Source organism: Vidua macroura (assembly GCF_024509145.1).
Source record: "Vidua macroura isolate BioBank_ID:100142 chromosome W unlocalized genomic scaffold, ASM2450914v1 whyW_random_scaffold_38, whole genome shotgun sequence".
Lineage (NCBI taxonomy): Eukaryota > Metazoa > Chordata > Aves > Passeriformes > Viduidae > Vidua > Vidua macroura.
The window spans coordinates 1109498-1128520 of record NW_026530535.1 but is presented as its reverse complement, the minus strand read 5'-3'; positions in this window follow the sequence as shown (position 1 = coordinate 1128520).

Genomic DNA, 19023 nt, shown 5'->3' with positions numbered 1-19023 from the left:
CGAGTGTAAGGCTCGGCAGGACCTTCGACCTTACCTCGGCAGGGAGACCAAGCTTCCCAAGCCTACTGGGGACAGGCAAGAGGGCTTGGCCCGAGTTCGAGTGTAAGGCTCGGCAGGACGTTCGGCCTTACCTCGGCAGGGAGACCAAGCTTCCCAAGCCTAGTAGGGGCAGGCAAGGAGGCTTGGCCGGAGTTCGAGTGTAAGGCTTGGCAGGACGTCCGGCCTTACCTCGGCAGGGAGACCAAGCTTCCCAAGCCTAGCAGGAGAGTCAGGCAAGGGGGCTTTGCCGCAGTTCGATTGTAAGGCTCGGCAGGACGTTCGACCTTACCTCGGCCGGGAGACCAAGCTTCCCAAGCCTACAAGGCTCAGGCAAGGGGGCTTGGCCGGAGTTCGAGTGTAAGACTCGGCAGGGTGTACGACCTTACTTCGGCAGGGAGACCAAGCTTCCCAAGCCTCCTAGGCTCAGGCAAGGGGGCTTGGCCGGAGTTCGAGTGTAAGGCTTGGCAGGACGTTCGGCCTTACCTCGGCCGGGAGACCAAGCTTCCCAAGCCTCGTAGGAGAGTCAGGCAAGGTGGCTTGGCCGGAGTTCGCGTGTAAGACTCGGCAGGACGTTCGACCTTACCTCGGCAAGGAGACCAAGCGTCCCAAGCCTACTAGGCTCAGGCAAGGGGCCTTGGCCGGAGTTCGAGTGTAAGGCTCGGCAGGACCTTCGACCTTACCTCGGCAGGGAGACCAAGCTTCCCAAGCCTACTGGGGACAGGCAAGGGGGCTTGGCCCGAGTTCGAGTGTAAGGCTCGGCAGGACGTTCGGCCTTACCTCGGCAGGGAGACGAATCTTCCCAAGCCTCGTAGGAGAGTCAGGCAAGGGGGCTTGGCCAGAGTTCGAGTGTAAGGCTTGGCAGGACCTTCGACCTTACCTCGGCAGGGAGACCAAGCTTCCCAAGCCTACTGGGGTCAGGCAAGGGGGCTTGGCCAGAGTTCGAGTGTAAGGCTCGGCAGGACCTTCGACCTTACCTCGGCAGGGAGACCAAGCTTCCCAAGCCTACTGGGGACAGGTAAGGGGGCTTGGCCCGAGTTCGAGTGTAAGGCTCGGCAGGACGTTCGACCTTACCTCGGCAGGGAGACCAAGCTTCCCAAGCCTAGTAGGGGCAGGCAAGGGGGCTTTGCCGGAGTTCGAGTGTAAGGCTCGGCAGGACGTTCGACCTTACCTCGGCAGCGAGACCAAGCTTCCCAAGCCTAGCAGGAGAGTCAGGCAAGGGGGCTTGGCCGGAGTTCGAGTGTAAGGCTCGGCAGGACGTTCGACTTTGCCTCGGCAGGGAGACCAAGCTTCCCAAGCCTACTAGGCTCAGGCAAGGGGGCTTGGCCAGAGTTCGAGTGTAAGGCTAGGCAGGACGTTCGACCTTGCCTCGGCAGGGAGACCAAGCTTCCCAAGCCTACTAGGCTCAGGCAAGGGGCCTTGGCCGGAGTTCGAGTGTAAGGCTTGGCAGGACGTTCGGCCTTACCTCGGCAGGGAGGCCAAGCTTCCCAAGCCTAGAAGGGGCAGGCAAGGGGGCTTGGCCGGAGTTCGAGTGTAAGGCTTGGCAGGACGTTCGGCCTTACCTCGGCAGGGAGACCAAGCTTCCCAAGCCTCGTAGGAGAGTCAGGCAAGGTGGCTTGGCCGGAGTTCGAGTGTAAGACTCGGCAGGACGTTCGACCTTACCTCGGCAGGGAGACCAAGCTTCCCAAGCCTACTAGGCTCAGGCAAGGGGGCTTGGCCGGAGTTCGAGTGTAAGGCTCGGCAGGACCTTCGACCTTACCTCGGCAGGGAGACCAAGCTTCCCAAGCCTACTGGGGACAGGCAAGGGGGCTTGGCCCGAGTTCGAGTGTAAGGCTCGGCAGGACGTTCGGCCTTACCTCGGCAGGGAGACCAAGCTTCCCAAGCCTAGTAGGGGCAGGCAAGGGGGCTTGGCCGGAGTTCGAGTGTAAGGCTTGGCAGGACGTTCGGCCTTACCTCGGCAGGGAGACCAAGCTTCCCAAGCCTAGCAGGAGAGTCAGGCAAGGGGGCTTTGCCGCAGTTCGATTGTAAGGCTCGGCAGGACGTTCGACCTTACCTCGGCCGGGAGACCAAGCTTCCCAAGCCTACAAGGCTCAGGCAAGGGGGCTTGGCCGGAGTTCGAGTGTAAGACTCGGCAGGGTGTACGACCTTACCTCGGCAGGGAGACCAAGCTTCCCAAGCCTCCTAGGCTCAGACAAGGGGGCTTGGCCGGAGTTCGAGTGTAAGGCTCGGCAGGACCTTCGACCTTACCTCGGCAGGGAGACCAAGCTTCCCAAGCCTACTGGGGACAGGCAAGAGGGCTTGGCCCGAGTTCGAGTGTAAGGCTCGGCAGGACGTTCGGCCTTACCTCGGCAGGGAGACCAAGCTTCCCAAGCCTAGTAGGGGCAGGCAAGGGGGCTTGGCCGGAGTTCGAGTGTAAGGCTTGGCAGGACGTTCGGCCTTACCTCGGCAGGGAGACCAAGCTTCCCAAGCCTAGCAGGAGAGTCAGGCAAGGGGGCTTTGCCGCAGTTCGATTGTAAGGCTCGGCAGGACGTTCGACCTTACCTCGGCCGGGAGACCAAGCTTCCCAAGCCTACAAGGCTCAGGCAAGGGGGCTTGGCCGGAGTTCGAGTGTAAGACTCGGCAGGGTGTACGACCTTACTTCGGCAGGGAGACCAAGCTTCCCAAGCCTCCTAGGCTCAGGCAAGGGGGCTTGGCCGGAGTTCGAGTGTAAGGCTTGGCAGGACGTTCGGCCTTACCTCGGCCGGGAGACCAAGCTTCCCAAGCCTCGTAGGAGAGTCAGGCAAGGTGGCTTGGCCGGAGTTCGCGTGTAAGACTCGGCAGGACGTTCGACCTTACCTCGGCAAGGAGACCAAGCGTCCCAAGCCTACTAGGCTCAGGCAAGGGGCCTTGGCCGGAGTTCGAGTGTAAGGCTCGGCAGGACCTTCGACCTTACCTCGGCAGGGAGACCAAGCTTCCCAAGCCTACTGGGGACAGGCAAGGGGGCTTGGCCCGAGTTCGAGTGTAAGGCTCGGCAGGACGTTCGGCCTTACCTCGGCAGGGAGACGAATCTTCCCAAGCCTCGTAGGAGAGTCAGGCAAGGGGGCTTGGCCAGAGTTCGAGTGTAAGGCTTGGCAGGACCTTCGACCTTACCTCGGCAGGGAGACCAAGCTTCCCAAGCCTACTGGGGTCAGGCAAGGGGGCTTGGCCAGAGTTCGAGTGTAAGGCTCGGCAGGACCTTCGACCTTACCTCGGCAGGGAGACCAAGCTTCCCAAGCCTACTGGGGACAGGTAAGGGGGCTTGGCCCGAGTTCGAGTGTAAGGCTCGGCAGGACGTTCGACCTTACCTCGGCAGGGAGACCAAGCTTCCCAAGCCTAGTAGGGGCAGGCAAGGGGGCTTTGCCGGAGTTCGAGTGTAAGGCTCGGCAGGACGTTCGACCTTACCTCGGCAGCGAGACCAAGCTTCCCAAGCCTAGCAGGAGAGTCAGGCAAGGGGGCTTGGCCGGAGTTCGAGTGTAAGGCTCGGCAGGACGTTCGACTTTGCCTCGGCAGGGAGACCAAGCTTCCCAAGCCTACTAGGCTCAGGCAAGGGGGCTTGGCCAGAGTTCGAGTGTAAGGCTAGGCAGGACGTTCGACCTTGCCTCGGCAGGGAGACCAAGCTTCCCAAGCCTACTAGGCTCAGGCAAGGGGCCTTGGCCGGAGTTCGAGTGTAAGGCTTGGCAGGACGTTCGGCCTTACCTCGGCAGGGAGGCCAAGCTTCCCAAGCCTAGAAGGGGCAGGCAAGGGGGCTTGGCCGGAGTTCGAGTGTAAGGCTTGGCAGGACGTTCGGCCTTACCTCGGCAGGGAGACCAAGCTTCCCAAGCCTAGAAGGAGAGTCAGGCAAGGGGGCTTTGCCGCAGTTCGATTGTAAGGCTCGGCAGGACGTTCGACCTTACCTCGGCCGGGAGACCAAGCTTCCCAAGCCTACAAGGCTCAGGCAAGGGGGCTTGGCCGGAGTTCGAGTGTAAGACTCGGCAGGGTGTACGACCTTACCTCGGCAGGGAGACCAAGCTTCCCAAGCCTCCTAGGCTCAGACAAGGGGGCTTGGCCGGAGTTCGAGTGTAAGGCTCGGCAGGACCTTCGACCTTACCTCGGCAGGGAGACCAAGCTTCCCAAGCCTACTGGGGACAGGCAAGAGGGCTTGGCCCGAGTTCGAGTGTAAGGCTCGGCAGGACGTTCGGCCTTACCTCGGCAGGGAGACCAAGCTTCCCGAGCCTAGTAGGGGCAGGCAAGGGGGCTTGGCCGGAGTTCGAGTGTAAGGCTTGGCAGGACGTTCGGCCTTACCTCGGCAGGGAGACCAAGCTTCCCAAGCCTAGCAGGAGAGTCAGGCAAGGGGGCTTTGCCGCAGTTCGATTGTAAGGCTCGGCAGGACGTTCGACCTTACCTCGGCCGGGAGACCAAGCTTCCCAAGCCTACAAGGCTCAGGCAAGGGGGCTTGGCCGGAGTTCGAGTGTAAGACTCGGCAGGGTGTACGACCTTACTTCGGCAGGGAGACCAAGCTTCCCAAGCCTCCTAGGCTCAGGCAAGGGGGCTTGGCCGGAGTTCGAGTGTAAGGCTTGGCAGGACGTTCGGCCTTACCTCGGCCGGGAGACCAAGCTTCCCAAGCCTCGTAGGAGAGTCAGGCAAGGTGGCTTGGCCGGAGTTCGCGTGTAAGACTCGGCAGGACGTTCGACCTTACCTCGGCAAGGAGACCAAGCGTCCCAAGCCTACTAGGCTCAGGCAAGGGGCCTTGGCCGGAGTTCGAGTGTAAGGCTCGGCAGGACCTTCGACCTTACCTCGGCAGGGAGACCAAGCTTCCCAAGCCTACTGGGGACAGGCAAGGGGGCTTGGCCCGAGTTCGAGTGTAAGGCTCGGCAGGACGTTCGGCCTTACCTCGGCAGGGAGACGAATCTTCCCAAGCCTCGTAGGAGAGTCAGGCAAGGGGGCTTGGCCAGAGTTCGAGTGTAAGGCTTGGCAGGACCTTCGACCTTACCTCGGCAGGGAGACCAAGCTTCCCAAGCCTACTGGGGTCAGGCAAGGGGGCTTGGCCAGAGTTCGAGTGTAAGGCTCGGCAGGACCTTCGACCTTACCTCGGCAGGGAGACCAAGCTTCCCAAGCCTACTGGGGACAGGTAAGGGGGCTTGGCCCGAGTTCGAGTGTAAGGCTCGGCAGGACGTTCGACCTTACCTCGGCAGGGAGACCAAGCTTCCCAAGCCTAGTAGGGGCAGGCAAGGGGGCTTTGCCGGAGTTCGAGTGTAAGGCTCGGCAGGACGTTCGACCTTACCTCGGCAGCGAGACCAAGCTTCCCAAGCCTAGCAGGAGAGTCAGGCAAGGGGGCTTGGCCGGAGTTCGAGTGTAAGGCTCGGCAGGACGTTCGACTTTGCCTCGGCAGGGAGACCAAGCTTCCCAAGCCTACTAGGCTCAGGCAAGGGGGCTTGGCCAGAGTTCGAGTGTAAGGCTAGGCAGGACGTTCGACCTTGCCTCGGCAGGGAGACCAAGCTTCCCAAGCCTACTAGGCTCAGGCAAGGGGCCTTGGCCGGAGTTCGAGTGTAAGGCTTGGCAGGACGTTCGGCCTTACCTCGGCAGGGAGGCCAAGCTTCCCAAGCCTAGAAGGGGCAGGCAAGGGGGCTTGGCCGGAGTTCGAGTGTAAGGCTTGGCAGGACGTTCGGCCTTACCTCGGCAGGGAGACCAAGCTTCCCAAGCCTAGAAGGAGAGTCAGGCAAGGGGGCTTTGCCGCAGTTCGATTGTAAGGCTCGGCAGGACGTTCGACCTTACCTCGGCCGGGAGACCAAGCTTCCCAAGCCTACAAGGCTCAGGCAAGGGGGCTTGGCCGGAGTTCGAGTGTAAGACTCGGCAGGGTGTACGACCTTACCTCGGCAGGGAGACCAAGCTTCCCAAGCCTCCTAGGCTCAGACAAGGGGGCTTGGCCGGAGTTCGAGTGTAAGGCTCGGCAGGACCTTCGACCTTACCTCGGCAGGGAGACCAAGCTTCCCAAGCCTACTGGGGACAGGCAAGAGGGCTTGGCCCGAGTTCGAGTGTAAGGCTCGGCAGGACGTTCGGCCTTACCTCGGCAGGGAGACCAAGCTTCCCGAGCCTAGTAGGGGCAGGCAAGGGGGCTTGGCCGGAGTTCGAGTGTAAGGCTTGGCAGGACGTTCGGCCTTACCTCGGCAGGGAGACCAAGCTTCCCAAGCCTAGCAGGAGAGTCAGGCAAGGGGGCTTTGCCGCAGTTCGATTGTAAGGCTCGGCAGGACGTTCGACCTTACCTCGGCCGGGAGACCAAGCTTCCCAAGCCTACAAGGCTCAGGCAAGGGGGCTTGGCCGGAGTTCGAGTGTAAGACTCGGCAGGGTGTACGACCTTACTTCGGCAGGGAGACCAAGCTTCCCAAGCCTCCTAGGCTCAGGCAAGGGGGCTTGGCCGGAGTTCGAGTGTAAGGCTTGGCAGGACGTTCGGCCTTACCTCGGCCGGGAGACCAAGCTTCCCAAGCCTCGTAGGAGAGTCAGGCAAGGTGGCTTGGCCGGAGTTCGCGTGTAAGACTCGGCAGGACGTTCGACCTTACCTCGGCAAGGAGACCAAGCGTCCCAAGCCTACTAGGCTCAGGCAAGGGGCCTTGGCCGGAGTTCGAGTGTAAGGCTCGGCAGGACCTTCGACCTTACCTCGGCAGGGAGACCAAGCTTCCCAAGCCTACTGGGGACAGGCAAGGGGGCTTGGCCCGAGTTCGAGTGTAAGGCTCGGCAGGACGTTCGGCCTTACCTCGGCAGGGAGACGAATCTTCCCAAGCCTCGTAGGAGAGTCAGGCAAGGGGGCTTGGCCAGAGTTCGAGTGTAAGGCTTGGCAGGACCTTCGACCTTACCTCGGCAGGGAGACCAAGCTTCCCAAGCCTACTGGGGTCAGGCAAGGGGGCTTGGCCAGAGTTCGAGTGTAAGGCTCGGCAGGACCTTCGACCTTACCTCGGCAGGGAGACCAAGCTTCCCAAGCCTACTGGGGACAGGTAAGGGGGCTTGGCCCGAGTTCGAGTGTAAGGCTCGGCAGGACGTTCGACCTTACCTCGGCAGGGAGACCAAGCTTCCCAAGCCTAGTAGGGGCAGGCAAGGGGGCTTTGCCGGAGTTCGAGTGTAAGGCTCGGCAGGACGTTCGACCTTACCTCGGCAGCGAGACCAAGCTTCCCAAGCCTAGCAGGAGAGTCAGGCAAGGGGGCTTGGCCGGAGTTCGAGTGTAAGGCTCGGCAGGACGTTCGACTTTGCCTCGGCAGGGAGACCAAGCTTCCCAAGCCTACTAGGCTCAGGCAAGGGGGCTTGGCCAGAGTTCGAGTGTAAGGCTAGGCAGGACGTTCGACCTTGCCTCGGCAGGGAGACCAAGCTTCCCAAGCCTACTAGGCTCAGGCAAGGGGCCTTGGCCGGAGTTCGAGTGTAAGGCTTGGCAGGACGTTCGGCCTTACCTCGGCAGGGAGGCCAAGCTTCCCAAGCCTAGAAGGGGCAGGCAAGGGGGCTTGGCCGGAGTTCGAGTGTAAGGCTTGGCAGGACGTTCGGCCTTACCTCGGCAGGGAGACCAAGCTTCCCAAGCCTCGTAGGAGAGTCAGGCAAGGTGGCTTGGCCGGAGTTCGAGTGTAAGACTCGGCAGGACGTTCGACCTTACCTCGGCAGGGAGACCAAGCTTCCCAAGCCTACTAGGCTCAGGCAAGGGGGCTTGGCCGGAGTTCGAGTGTAAGGCTCGGCAGGACCTTCGACCTTACCTCGGCAGGGAGACCAAGCTTCCCAAGCCTACTGGGGACAGGCAAGGGGGCTTGGCCCGAGTTCGAGTGTAAGGCTCGGCAGGACGTTCGGCCTTACCTCGGCAGGGAGACCAAGCTTCCCAAGCCTAGTAGGGGCAGGCAAGGGGGCTTGGCCGGAGTTCGAGTGTAAGGCTTGGCAGGACGTTCGGCCTTACCTCGGCAGGGAGACCAAGCTTCCCAAGCCTAGCAGGAGAGTCAGGCAAGGGGGCTTTGCCGCAGTTCGATTGTAAGGCTCGGCAGGACGTTCGACCTTACCTCGGCAGCGAGACCAAGCTTCCCAAGCCTAGCAGGAGAGTCAGGCAAGGGGGCTTGGCCGGAGTTCGAGTGTAAGGCTCGGCAGGACGTTCGACTTTGCCTCGGCAGGGAGACCAAGCTTCCCAAGCCTACTAGGCTCAGGCAAGGGGGCTTGGCCAGAGTTCGAGTGTAAGGCTAGGCAGGACGTTCGACCTTGCCTCGGCAGGGAGACCAAGCTTCCCAAGCCTACTAGGCTCAGGCAAGGGGCCTTGGCCGGAGTTCGAGTGTAAGGCTTGGCAGGACGTTCGGCCTTACCTCGGCAGGGAGGCCAAGCTTCCCAAGCCTAGAAGGGGCAGGCAAGGGGGCTTGGCCGGAGTTCGAGTGTAAGGCTTGGCAGGACGTTCGGCCTTACCTCGGCAGGGAGACCAAGCTTCCCAAGCCTAGAAGGAGAGTCAGGCAAGGGGGCTTTGCCGCAGTTCGATTGTAAGGCTCGGCAGGACGTTCGACCTTACCTCGGCCGGGAGACCAAGCTTCCCAAGCCTACAAGGCTCAGGCAAGGGGGCTTGGCCGGAGTTCGAGTGTAAGACTCGGCAGGGTGTACGACCTTACCTCGGCAGGGAGACCAAGCTTCCCAAGCCTCCTAGGCTCAGACAAGGGGGCTTGGCCGGAGTTCGAGTGTAAGGCTCGGCAGGACCTTCGACCTTACCTCGGCAGGGAGACCAAGCTTCCCAAGCCTACTGGGGACAGGCAAGAGGGCTTGGCCCGAGTTCGAGTGTAAGGCTCGGCAGGACGTTCGGCCTTACCTCGGCAGGGAGACCAAGCTTCCCGAGCCTAGTAGGGGCAGGCAAGGGGGCTTGGCCGGAGTTCGAGTGTAAGGCTTGGCAGGACGTTCGGCCTTACCTCGGCAGGGAGACCAAGCTTCCCAAGCCTAGCAGGAGAGTCAGGCAAGGGGGCTTTGCCGCAGTTCGATTGTAAGGCTCGGCAGGACGTTCGACCTTACCTCGGCCGGGAGACCAAGCTTCCCAAGCCTACAAGGCTCAGGCAAGGGGGCTTGGCCGGAGTTCGAGTGTAAGACTCGGCAGGGTGTACGACCTTACTTCGGCAGGGAGACCAAGCTTCCCAAGCCTCCTAGGCTCAGGCAAGGGGGCTTGGCCGGAGTTCGAGTGTAAGGCTTGGCAGGACGTTCGGCCTTACCTCGGCCGGGAGACCAAGCTTCCCAAGCCTCGTAGGAGAGTCAGGCAAGGTGGCTTGGCCGGAGTTCGCGTGTAAGACTCGGCAGGACGTTCGACCTTACCTCGGCAAGGAGACCAAGCGTCCCAAGCCTACTAGGCTCAGGCAAGGGGCCTTGGCCGGAGTTCGAGTGTAAGGCTCGGCAGGACCTTCGACCTTACCTCGGCAGGGAGACCAAGCTTCCCAAGCCTACTGGGGACAGGCAAGGGGGCTTGGCCCGAGTTCGAGTGTAAGGCTCGGCAGGACGTTCGGCCTTACCTCGGCAGGGAGACGAATCTTCCCAAGCCTCGTAGGAGAGTCAGGCAAGGGGGCTTGGCCAGAGTTCGAGTGTAAGGCTTGGCAGGACCTTCGACCTTACCTCGGCAGGGAGACCAAGCTTCCCAAGCCTACTGGGGTCAGGCAAGGGGGCTTGGCCAGAGTTCGAGTGTAAGGCTCGGCAGGACCTTCGACCTTACCTCGGCAGGGAGACCAAGCTTCCCAAGCCTACTGGGGACAGGTAAGGGGGCTTGGCCCGAGTTCGAGTGTAAGGCTCGGCAGGACGTTCGACCTTACCTCGGCAGGGAGACCAAGCTTCCCAAGCCTAGTAGGGGCAGGCAAGGGGGCTTTGCCGGAGTTCGAGTGTAAGGCTCGGCAGGACGTTCGACCTTACCTCGGCAGCGAGACCAAGCTTCCCAAGCCTAGCAGGAGAGTCAGGCAAGGGGGCTTGGCCGGAGTTCGAGTGTAAGGCTCGGCAGGACGTTCGACTTTGCCTCGGCAGGGAGACCAAGCTTCCCAAGCCTACTAGGCTCAGGCAAGGGGGCTTGGCCAGAGTTCGAGTGTAAGGCTAGGCAGGACGTTCGACCTTGCCTCGGCAGGGAGACCAAGCTTCCCAAGCCTACTAGGCTCAGGCAAGGGGCCTTGGCCGGAGTTCGAGTGTAAGGCTTGGCAGGACGTTCGGCCTTACCTCGGCAGGGAGGCCAAGCTTCCCAAGCCTAGAAGGGGCAGGCAAGGGGGCTTGGCCGGAGTTCGAGTGTAAGGCTTGGCAGGACGTTCGGCCTTACCTCGGCAGGGAGACCAAGCTTCCCAAGCCTCGTAGGAGAGTCAGGCAAGGTGGCTTGGCCGGAGTTCGAGTGTAAGACTCGGCAGGACGTTCGACCTTACCTCGGCAGGGAGACCAAGCTTCCCAAGCCTACTAGGCTCAGGCAAGGGGGCTTGGCCGGAGTTCGAGTGTAAGGCTCGGCAGGACCTTCGACCTTACCTCGGCAGGGAGACCAAGCTTCCCAAGCCTACTGGGGACAGGCAAGGGGGCTTGGCCCGAGTTCGAGTGTAAGGCTCGGCAGGACGTTCGGCCTTACCTCGGCAGGGAGACCAAGCTTCCCAAGCCTAGTAGGGGCAGGCAAGGGGGCTTGGCCGGAGTTCGAGTGTAAGGCTTGGCAGGACGTTCGGCCTTACCTCGGCAGGGAGACCAAGCTTCCCAAGCCTAGCAGGAGAGTCAGGCAAGGGGGCTTTGCCGCAGTTCGATTGTAAGGCTCGGCAGGACGTTCGACCTTACCTCGGCCGGGAGACCAAGCTTCCCAAGCCTACAAGGCTCAGGCAAGGGGGCTTGGCCGGAGTTCGAGTGTAAGACTCGGCAGGGTGTACGACCTTACCTCGGCAGGGAGACCAAGCTTCCCAAGCCTCCTAGGCTCAGACAAGGGGGCTTGGCCGGAGTTCGAGTGTAAGGCTTGGCAGGACGTTCGGCCTTACCTCGGCCGGGAGACCAAGCTTCCCAAGCCTCGTAGGAGAGTCAGGCAAGGTGGCTTGGCCGGAGTTCGAGTGTAAGACTCGGCAGGACGTTCGACCTTACCTCGGCAGGGAGACCAAGCGTCCCAAGCCTACTAGGCTCAGGCAAGGGGCCTTGGCCGGAGTTCGAGTGTAAGGCTCGGCAGGACCATCGACCTTACCTCGGCAGGGAGACCAAGCTTCCCAAGCCTACTGGGGACAGGCAAGGGGGCTTGGCCGGAGTTCGAGTGTAAGGCTTGGCAGGACGTTCGGCCTTACCTCGGCCGGGAGACCAAGCTTCCCAAGCCTCGTAGGAGAGTCAGGCAAGGTGGCTTGGCCGGAGTTCGAGTGTAAGACTCGGCAGGACGTTCGACCTTACCTCGGCAGGGAGACCAAGCTTCCCAAGCCTACTAGGCTCAGGCAAGGGGCCTTGGCTGGAGTTCGAGTGTAAGGCTCGGCAGGACCTTCGACCTTACCTCGGCAGGGAGACCAAGCTTCCCAAGCCTACTGGGGACAGGCAAGGGGGCTTGGCCCGAGTTCGAGTGTAAGGCTCGGCAGGACGTTCGGCCTTACCTCGGCAGGGAGACCAAGCTTCCCAAGCCTCGTAGGAGAGTCAGGCAAGGGGGCTTGGCCAGAGTTCGAGCGTAAGGCTCGGCAGGACGTTCGACCTTATCTCGGCAGGGAGACCAAGCTTCCCAAGCCTACTAGGCTCAGGCAAGGGGGCTTGGCCGGAGTTCGAGTGTAAGGCTTGACAGGACGTTCGGCCTTACCTCGGCCGGGCGACCAAGCTTCCCAAGCCTAGTAGGAGAGTCAGGCAAGGGGGCTTGGCCGGAGTTCGAGATAAAGGCTTGGCAGGACGTTCGGCCTTACCTCGGCAGGGAGACCAAGCTTCCCAAGCCTACTGGGGACAGGCAAGGGGGCTTGGCCCGAGTTCGAGTGTAAGGCTCGGCAGGACGTTCGGCCTTTACCTCGGCAGGGAGACCAAGCTTCCCAAGCCTCGTAGGAGAGTCAGGCAAGGGGGCTTGGCCGGAGTTCGAGTGTAAGGCTTGGCAGGACCTTCGACCTTACCTCGGCAGGGAGACCAAGCTTCCCAAGCCTACTGGGGTCAGGCAAGGGGGCTTGGTCCGAGTTCGAGTGTAAGGCTCGGCAGGACCTTCGACCTTACCTCGGCAGGGAGACCAAGCTTCCCAAGCCTACTGGGGACAGGTAAGGGGGCTTGGCCCGAGTTCGAGTGTAAGGCTCGGCAGGACGTTCGACCTTACCTCGGCAGGGAGACCAAGCTTCCCAAGCCTAGTAGGGGCAGGCAAGGGGGCTTTGCCGGAGTTCGAGTGTAAGGCTCGGCAGGACGTTCGACCTTACCTCGGCAGGGAGACCAAGCTTCCCAAGCCTAGCAGGAGAGTCAGGCAAGGGGGCTTGGCCGGAGTTCGAGTGTAAGGCTCGGCAGGACGTTCGACTTTGCCTCGGCAGGGAGACCAAGCTTCCCAAGCCTACTAGGCTCAGGCAAGGGGGCTTGGCCGGAGTTCGAGTGTAAGGCTCGGCAGGACGTTCGGCCTTACCTCGGCAGGGAGGCCAAGCTTCCCAAGCCTAGAAGGGGCAGGCAAGGGGGCTTGGCCGGAGTTCGAGTGTAAGGCTCGGCAGGACGTTCGACTTTGCCTCGGCAGGGAGACCAAGCTTCCCAAGCCTACTAGGCTCAGGCAAGGGGGCTTGGCCAGAGTTCGAGTGTAAGGCTAGGCAGGACGTTCGACCTTGCCTCGGCAGGGAGACCAAGCTTCCCAAGCCTACTAGGCTCAGGCAAGGGGCCTTGGCCGGAGTTCGAGTGTAAGGCTTGGCAGGACGTTCGGCCTTACCTCGGCAGGGAGGCCAAGCTTCCCAAGCCTAGAAGGGGCAGGCAAGGGGGCTTGGCCGGAGTTCGAGTGTAAGGCTTGGCAGGACGTTCGGCCTTACCTCGGCAGGGAGACCAAGCTTCCCAAGCCTCGTAGGAGAGTCAGGCAAGGTGGCTTGGCCGGAGTTCGAGTGTAAGACTCGGCAGGACGTTCGACCTTACCTCGGCAGGGAGACCAAGCTTCCCAAGCCTACTAGGCTCAGGCAAGGGGGCTTGGCCCGAGTTCGAGTGTAAGGCTCGGCAGGACCTTCGACCTTACCTCGGCAGGGAGACCAAGCTTCCCAAGCCTACTGGGGACAGGCAAGGGGGCTTGGCCCGAGTTCGAGTGTAAGGCTCGGCAGGACGTTCGGCCTTACCTCGGCAGGGAGACCAAGCTTCCCAAGCCTAGTAGGGGCAGGCAAGGGGGCTTGGCCGGAGTTCGAGTGTAAGGCTTGGCAGGACGTTCGGCCTTACCTCGGCAGGGAGACCAAGCTTCCCAAGCCTAGCAGGAGAGTCAGGCAAGGGGGCTTTGCCGCAGTTCGATTGTAAGGCTCGGCAGGACGTTCGACCTTACCTCGGCCGGGAGACCAAGCTTCCCAAGCCTACAAGGCTCAGGCAAGGGGGCTTGGCCGGAGTTCGAGTGTAAGACTCGTCAGGGTGTACGACCTTACCTCGGCAGGGAGACCAAGCTTCCCAAGCCTCCTAGGCTCAGGCAAGGGGGCTTGGCCGGAGTTCGAGTGTAAGGCTTGGCAGGACGTTCGGCCTTACCTCGGCCGGGAGACCAAGCTTCCCAAGCCTCGTAGGAGAGTCAGGCAAGGTGGCTTGGCCGGAGTTCGAGTGTAAGACTCGGCAGGACGTTCGACCTTACCTCGGCAGGGAGACCAAGCGTCCCAAGCCTACTAGGCTCAGGCAAGGGGCCTTGGCCGGAGTTCGAGTGTAAGGCTCGGCAGGACCTTCGACCTTACCTCGGCAGGGAGACCAAGCTTCCCAAGCCTCGTAGGAGAGTCAGGCAAGGTGGCTTGGCCGGAGTTCGAGTGTAAGACTCGGCAGGACGTTCGACCTTACCTCGGCAGGGAGACCAAGCTTCCCAAGCCTACTAGGCTCAGGCAAGGGGCCTTGGCTGGAGTTCGAGTGTAAGGCTCGGCAGGACCTTCGACCTTACCTCGGCAGGGAGACCAAGCTTCCCAAGCCTAGCAGGAGAGTCAGGCAAGGGGGCTTGGCCGGAGTTCGCGTGTAAGGCTCGGCAGGACGTTCGACTTTGCCTCGGCAGGGAGACCAAGCTTCCCAAGCCTACTAGGCTCAGGCAAGGGGGCTTGGCCAGAGTTCGAGTGTAAGGCTAGGCAGGACGTTCGACCTTGCCTCGGCAGGGAGACCAAGCTTCCCAAGCCTACTAGGCTCAGGCAAGGGGCCTTGGCCGGAGTTCGAGTGTAAGGCTCGGCAGGACGTTCGGCCTTACCTCGGCAGGGAGGCCAAGCTTCCCAAGCCTAGAAGGGGCAGGCAAGGGGGCTTGGCCGGAGTTCGAGTGTAAGGCTTGGCAGGACGTTCGGCCTTACCTCGGCAGGGAGACCAAGCTTCCCAAGCCTCGTAGGAGAGTCAGGCAAGATGGCTTGGCCGGAGTTCGAGTGTAAGGCTCGGCAGGACGTTCGACCTTACCTCGGCAGGGAGACCAAGCTTCCCAAGCCTACTAGGCTCAGGCAAGGTGGCTTGGCCGGAGTTCGAGTGTAAGGCTCGGCAGGACCTTCGACCTTACCTCGGCAGGGAGACCAAGCTTCCCAAGCCTACTGGGGACAGGCAAGAGGGCTTGGCCCGAGTTCGAGTGTAAGGCTCGGCAGGACGTTCGGCCTTACCTCGGCAGGGAGACCAAGCTTCCCAAGCCTAGTAGGGGCAGGCAAGGGGGCTTGGCCGGAGTTCGAGTGTAAGGCTTGGCAGGACGTCCGGCCTTACCTCGGCAGGGAGACCAAGCTTCCCAAGCCTAGCAGGAGAGTCAGGCAAGGGGGCTTTGCCGCAGTTCGATTGTAAGGCTCGGCAGGACGTTCGACCTTACCTCGGCCGGGAGACCAAGCTTCCCAAGCCTACAAGGCTCAAGCAAGGGGGCTTGGCCGGAGTTCGAGTGTAAGACTCGGCAGGGTGTACGACCTTACTTCGGCAGGGAGACCAAGCTTCCCAAGCCTCCTAGGCTCAGGCAAGGGGGCTTGGCCGGAGTTCGAGTGTAAGGCTTGGCAGGACGTTCGGCCTTACCTCGGCCGGGAGACCAAGCTTCCCAAGCCTCGTAGGAGAGTCAGGCAAGGTGGCTTGGCCGGAGTTCGCGTGTAAGACTCGGCAGGACGTTCGACCTTACCTCGGCAAGGAGACCAAGCGTCCCAAGCCTACTAGGCTCAGGCAAGGGGCCTTGGCCGGAGTTCGAGTGTAAGGCTCGGCAGGACCTTCGACCTTACCTCGGCAGGGAGACCAAGCTTCCCAAGCCTACTGGGGACAGGCAAGGGGGCTTGGCCCGAGTTCGAGTGTAAGGCTCGGCAGGACGTTCGGCCTTACCTCGGCAGGGAGACGAATCTTCCCAAGCCTCGTAGGAGAGTCAGGCAAGGGGGCTTGGCCAGAGTTCGAGTGTAAGGCTTGGCAGGACCTTCGACCTTACCTCGGCAGGGAGACCAAGCTTCCCAAGCCTACTGGGGTCAGGCAAGGGGGCTTGGCCAGAGTTCGAGTGTAAGGCTCGGCAGGACCTTCGACCTTACCTCGGCAGGGAGACCAAGCTTCCCAAGCCTACTGGGGACAGGTAAGGGGGCTTGGCCCGAGTTCGAGTGTAAGGCTCGGCAGGACGTTCGACCTTACCTCGGCAGGGAGACCAAGCTTCCCAAGCCTAGTAGGGGCAGGCAAGGGGGCTTTGCCGGAGTTCGAGTGTAAGGCTCGGCAGGACGTTCGACCTTACCTCGGCAGCGAGACCAAGCTTCCCAAGCCTAGCAGGAGAGTCAGGCAAGGGGGCTTGGCCGGAGTTCGAGTGTAAGGCTCGGCAGGACGTTCGACTTTGCCTCGGCAGGGAGACCAAGCTTCCCAAGCCTACTAGGCTCAGGCAAGGGGGCTTGGCCAGAGTTCGAGTGTAAGGCTAGGCAGGACGTTCGACCTTGCCTCGGCAGGGAGACCAAGCTTCCCAAGCCTACTAGGCTCAGGCAAGGGGCCTTGGCCGGAGTTCGAGTGTAAGGCTTGGCAGGACGTTCGGCCTTACCTCGGCAGGGAGGCCAAGCTTCCCAAGCCTAGAAGGGGCAGGCAAGGGGGCTTGGCCGGAGTTCGAGTGTAAGGCTTGGCAGGACGTTCGGCCTTACCTCGGCAGGGAGACCAAGCTTCCCAAGCCTCGTAGGAGAGTCAGGCAAGGTGGCTTGGCCGGAGTTCGAGTGTAAGACTCGGCAGGACGTTCGACCTTACCTCGGCAGGGAGACCAAGCTTCCCAAGCCTACTAGGCTCAGGCAAGGGGGCTTGGCCGGAGTTCGAGTGTAAGGCTCGGCAGGACCTTCGACCTTACCTCGGCAGGGAGACCAAGCTTCCCAAGCCTACTGGGGACAGGCAAGGGGGCTTGGCCCGAGTTCGAGTGTAAGGCTCGGCAGGACGTTCGGCCTTACCTCGGCAGGGAGACCAAGCTTCCCAAGCCTAGTAGGGGCAGGCAAGGGGGCTTGGCCGGAGTTCGAGTGTAAGGCTTGGCAGGACGTTCGGCCTTACCTCGGCAGGGAGACCAAGCTTCCCAAGCCTAGCAGGAGAGTCAGGCAAGGGGGCTTTGCCGCAGTTCGATTGTAAGGCTCGGCAGGACGTTCGACCTTACCTCGGCCGGGAGACCAAGCTTCCCAAGCCTACAAGGCTCAGGCAAGGGGGCTTGGCCGGAGTTCGAGTGTAAGACTCGGCAGGGTGTACGACCTTACCTCGGCAGGGAGACCAAGCTTCCCAAGCCTCCTAGGCTCAGACAAGGGGGCTTGGCCGGAGTTCGAGTGTAAGGCTCGGCAGGACCTTCGACCTTACCTCGGCAGGGAGACCAAGCTTCCCAAGCCTACTGGGGACAGGCAAGAGGGCTTGGCCCGAGTTCGAGTGTAAGGCTCGGCAGGACGTTCGGCCTTACCTCGGCAGGGAGACCAAGCTTCCCAAGCCTAGTAGGGGCAGGCAAGGGGGCTTGGCCGGAGTTCGAGTGTAAGGCTTGGCAGGACGTTCGGCCTTACCTCGGCAGGGAGACCAAGCTTCCCAAGCCTAGCAGGAGAGTCAGGCAAGGGGGCTTTGCCGCAGTTCGATTGTAAGGCTCGGCAGGACGTTCGACCTTACCTCGGCCGGGAGACCAAGCTTCCCAAGCCTACAAGGCTCAGGCAAGGGGGCTTGGCCGGAGTTCGAGTGTAAGACTCGGCAGGGTGTACGACCTTACTTCGGCAGGGAGACCAAGCTTCCCAAGCCTCCTAGGCTCAGGCAAGGGGGCTTGGCCGGAGTTCGAGTGTAAGGCTTGGCAGGACGTTCGGCCTTACCTCGGCCGGGAGACCAAGCTTCCCAAGCCTCGTAGGAGAGTCAGGCAAGGTGGCTTGGCCGGAGTTCGCGTGTAAGACTCGGCAGGACGTTCGACCTTACCTCGGCAAGGAGACCAAGCGTCCCAAGCCTACTAGGCTCAGGCAAGGGGCCTTGGCCGGAGTTCGAGTGTAAGGCTCGGCAGGACCTTCGACCTTACCTCGGCAGGGAGACCAAGCTTCCCAAGCCTACTGGGGACAGGCAAGGGGGCTTGGCCCGAGTTCGAGTGTAAGGCTCGGCAGGACGTTCGGCCTTACCTCGGCAGGGAGACGAATCTTCCCAAGCCTCGTAGGAGAGTCAGGCAAGGGGGCTTGGCCAGAGTTCGAGTGTAAGGCTTGGCAGGACCTTCGACCTTACCTCGGCAGGGAGACCAAGCTTCCCAAGCCTACTGGGGTCAGGCAAGGGGGCTTGGCCAGAGTTCGAGTGTAAGGCTCGGCAGGACCTTCGACCTTACCTCGGCAGGGAGACCAAGCTTCCCAAGCCTACTGGGGACAGGTAAGGGGGCTTGGCCCGAGTTCGAGTGTAAGGCTCGGCAGGACGTTCGACCTTACCTCGGCAGGGAGACCAAGCTTCCCAAGCCTAGTAGGGGCAGGCAAGGGGGCTTTGCCGGAGTTCGAGTGTAAGGCTCGGCAGGACGTTCGACCTTACCTCGGCAGCGAGACCAAGCTTCCCAAGCCTAGCAGGAGAGTCAGGCAAGGGGGCTTGGCCGGAGTTCGAGTGTAAGGCTCGGCAGGACGTTCGACTTTGCCTCGGCAGGGAGACCAAGCTTCCCAAGCCTACTAGGCTCAGGCAAGGGGGCTTGGCCAGAGTTCGAGTGTAAGGCTAGGCAGGACGTTCGACCTTGCCTCGGCAGGGAGACCAAGCTTCCCAAGCCTACTAGGCTCAGGCAAGGGGCCTTGGCCGGAGTTCGAGTGTAAGGCTTGGCAGGACGTTCGGCCTTACCTCGGCAGGGAGGCCAAGCTTCCCAAGCCTAGAAGGGGCAGGCAAGGGGGCTTGGCCGGAGTTCGAGTGTAAGGCTTGGCAGGACGTTCGGCCTTACCTCGGCAGGGAGACCAAGCTTCCCAAGCCTCGTAGGAGAGTCAGGCAAGGTGGCTTGGCCGGAGTTCGAGTGTAAGACTCGGCAGGACGTTCGACCTTACCTCGGCAGGGAGACCAAGCTTCCCAAGCCTACTAGGCTCAGGCAAGGGGGCTTGGCCGGAGTTCGAGTGTAAGGCTCGGCAGGACCTTCGACCTTACCTCGGCAGGGAGACCAAGCTTCCCAAGCCTACTGGGGACAGGCAAGGGGGCTTGGCCCGAGTTCGAGTGTAAGGCTCGGCAGGACGTTCGGCCTTACCTCGGCAGGGAGACCAAGCTTCCCAAGCCTAGTAGGGGCAGGCAAGGGGGCTTGGCCGGAGTTCGAGTGTAAGGCTTGGCAGGACGTTCGGCCTTACCTCGGCAGGGAGACCAAGCTTCCCAAGCCTAGCAGGAGAGTCAGGCAAGGGGGCTTTGCCGCAGTTCGATTGTAAGGCTCGGCAGGACGTTCGACCTTACCTCGGCCGGGAGACCAAGCTTCCCAAGCCTACAAGGCTCAGGCAAGGGGGCTTGGCCGGAGTTCGAGTGTAAGACTCGGCAGGGTGTACGACCTTACCTCGGCAG